This window comes from Sapajus apella, unplaced genomic scaffold, assembly GCF_009761245.1.
Source record: "Sapajus apella isolate SASKATOON/1434 unplaced genomic scaffold, GSC_monkey_1.0 scaffold64, whole genome shotgun sequence".
Taxonomy (NCBI): domain Eukaryota; kingdom Metazoa; phylum Chordata; class Mammalia; order Primates; family Cebidae; genus Sapajus; species Sapajus apella.
This window is the reverse complement of record NW_022437004.1, coordinates 4,003,758-4,007,196: the sequence shown is the minus strand read 5'-3', so window position 1 is coordinate 4,007,196 and position 3,439 is coordinate 4,003,758. Positions and strand designations below refer to the sequence as shown.

The 3,439-nt window shown below is 38.2% G+C and overlaps 1 non-coding gene across 1 annotated transcript; it reads left to right on the top strand.

The window, feature by feature from the left end:
* Positions 1-2,722: 2,722 nt before the first annotated feature.
* On the top strand, positions 2,723-2,825 carry LOC116530063. Its single transcript, XR_004259812.1, has one exon. It is a non-coding gene; the product is annotated as a U6 spliceosomal RNA (small nuclear RNA).
* Positions 2,826-3,439: the final 614 nt, after the last annotated feature.

The following is a 3,439-nucleotide window of genomic DNA, read 5'->3' as shown; positions in this document are numbered from 1 at the left end:
GGAAGACACTTGTAATTCCAGCTACTTGGGAGGCTGAGGCAAGAGAATCACTTGAACCCGGGAGGCAGAAGTTGCAATGAGCCAGGATTGCAGCACTGTACTCCAGCCTGGGTGACAAGAGCAAAACTCTATCAAAAGAAAGAGAGAGAGAGAGAAGGGGAGGGAAAGAGAGAAGGAAAGAAAAAAGAAAGAAGGCCGGGCGCGGTGGCTCAAGCCTGTAGTCCCAGCACTTTGGGAGGCCGAGGCGGGTGGATCACAAGGTCAAGAGATCGAGACCATCCTGGTCAACATGGTGAAACCCCGTCTCTACTAAAAATACAAAAAATTAGCTGGGCATGGTGGCATGTGCCTGTAATCCCAGCTACTCAGGAGGCTGAGGCAGGAGAATTGCCTGAACCCAGGAGACGGAGGTTGCGGTGAGCCGAGATCACGCCATTGCACTCCAGCCTGGGTAACAAGAGCGAAACTCCATCTCAAAAAAAAAAAAAAGAAAAAAAGAAAGAAAGAGAAAGAAAGAAGGGAAAGAAAGGGTAGAAAATTGAGAAATTCACAAGTTTATGGAAATCACACTTCTAAGTAATTAAGGGGTCAAAAAAATCAACATACCTAAAAGCTGGTTCTTTGAAAAAAAAATCAACAAAATTAACAAATATCTAGATAGACCAAGGAAAAGAGAGTAGATTCAAATTACTAAAATCAGAAATGAAAAAGGGGACATTTCTACTGGACTTACAGATAAAAAGGAGTGTAAGAGAATACTATAGGCAGTTGTATGCCAACATATTAGATAACTAGATGAAATTGATTAATTTCTGGAAACACAGAAAACACCAAAACTGATTCAGGAAGAAATAGAAAACATGAATAGACTTACAGTGGAGAGATTGCATTCGTAATCAAGAAACACTTTCAACAAAGAAAAGTCAAGGATCAGATGGCTTCCCTACTTATTTCTCCTGAACATTTAAAGAATACTTGACAACAATTCTTCTCAAATTCTCCCAAAAAATAGAAGATGAGGGAATGCTTCATAATTCATTCTATGAGGCCAATATTACCTTGATACCAAGGCCAAAGAGATCACAAGAAAACCACAGACCAATATCCCTTATAAATAGAGATGCAAAAGTCCTCAACAAAATACTTACAAACCAAATTGATCAGCATAGAAAGAGGATTGCACACCATGACCAAGTGGAATTTATCCCAGGAATGGAAAGTTGATTGAAAATATGAAAATCAATATATCACAGCATATTAATAAATGAAGGGGAAAAACATAAACATCTCAATAGATGCAGAAAATACCATTTGACAAAATCCAACATTCTTTCATGATAAAATATTCAACAAACTAGAACTATGAGGGAACTTCCTCAACTTGACAAAGAGTGTCTATGAAAAACCCTCAGTCAACATTATATTTAATGGTGAAAGACTGAACACTTTCCCCCTGATTTCAGGAACAAGTCAAGGATATCTGGTCTCACTGCTTCCATTCAGCATTGTACTGGAAGGGCAATTAGTGAAGAAAATGAAGGAAAAAGACATCCTGATTAGGAGGAAAAAGGTAAAACAATCTCTATTTGCAAATGAAATAATCTTATATAGGTAGAAAGCCCTAAAAAAAACTACAAAAAACTATTAGAGCTAACATACAAGTTCAGCAAAGTTGCAGGATATGATATTAATATACAAAAATCAGTTGTATTTCTATAAATTAGCAATGAAAAATCAGAAAATGAAAACAATTTCATTTACAATAGCACCAACAAACATAAAATTCTTAATAATAAATTTAACCAAAGAAGTACAAGATTTACATACTGAAAACCACAGCACATCATTGAAAGAAATTAAGAAGACCTAAATAAATAGAAAGACATCTGTGTTCTTGGATTGGAAAATATTGTTTAGATGAAAGTACTCCCAAAATTGATCTACAAATTCAATGCAACTCTCTATGAAAATTCCAATGGCTTTCTTTTGAAGAAATGGAAAAGCTGATTCTAAAATTTATATGGAAATGCAAGGAAACCTGAAGAGCCTAACAATTTTTTTAAAAGAGCATAATTGGAGGGGCCAGGTGTGGTGGCTCACACCTGTAATCCCAGCACTTTGGGAGGCAGAGGCAGGAGGGTCACGAGTTCAGAAGTTCGAGACCAGCCTGACCAATATAGTAAAACCCCATCTCTACTAAAAATACAAAAATTAGCTGGACATGGTGGCACACACCTGTAATCCCAGCTGCTCAGAAGGCTGAGGCAGGAGTATTGCTTTAACCTGGGAGGTGGAGGTTGCAGTGAGCTAAGACAGTGCCACTGTACTCCAGCCTGGGAGACAGAGCAAGACTCCATCTCAAAAAAAAAAAAAAAAAAAGAACATCATTGGAGACACACAATTTCCAGTTTCAAAACTTACTGCAGCAATCAACACAGAGTAGTATTGGCATAAAGATAGGCATAGAAATCCATGGAATAGAATTAGGAGTCCAGAAATAAACCCATACATATATTTTCTATAAGGGTGCCAAGACCATTCAACAGAGCTTAAAGAACAGTTCTTTCAACAAGTGGTGTAAAAATAACTAGCTATCTTTCCTAATACAAAATGCAAAAAAATGAATTTGGACCACTATCTCACACCATATACAAAAATTAACTCAAAATAAATCAACAACATAAATTTTGTTAGAGCTAAAATGTTAAAAACTCTTAAAAAGGTGCTCGCTTCGGCAGCACATATACTAAAATTGGAACGATACAGAGAAGATTAGCATGGCCTCTGCAATCGTTCTACTATAAGGACACGTGCACACGAATGTTCATTGCAGCACTGTTTACAATAGCAAAGACCTGGAACCAACCCAAATGCCCATCGATGATAGACTGGATAGGGAAAATGTGGCACATATACACCATGGAATATTATGCAGCCATCAAAAACGATGAGTTTGGGTCCTTTGTAGGGACATGGATGAACCAGGAAACCATGATTCTCAGCAAACTGACAGAAGAGCAGAAGATCAAACACCGCATGTTCTCACTCATAGGCGGGTGTTGAACAATGAGAACACATGGACACAGGGAGGGAAGCATTACACACTGGGGGTCAGTTGGGGGGAAATAGGGGAGGGGCGGTGGGGGGTGGGGAGCTGGGGAGAGATAGCAAGGGGAGAAATGCCAGATGTAGGTGATGGGGAGGAAGGCAGCAAATCACACTGCCACGTGTGTACATATGCAACAATTTTGCATGTTCTTCACATGTACCCCAAAACCTAAAATGCAACAAAATAAATAAATGGGAAAAAAAAAATAAATTCATCAACTTAAAGAGATTAGGCTCATGTATATGTATAATATAGACTAAGGCAGAGATCATGAACTGGTGGCCCAGAGATATGCTTTCTTTTATTTTGGCCCATATAGTGTATTGTAAA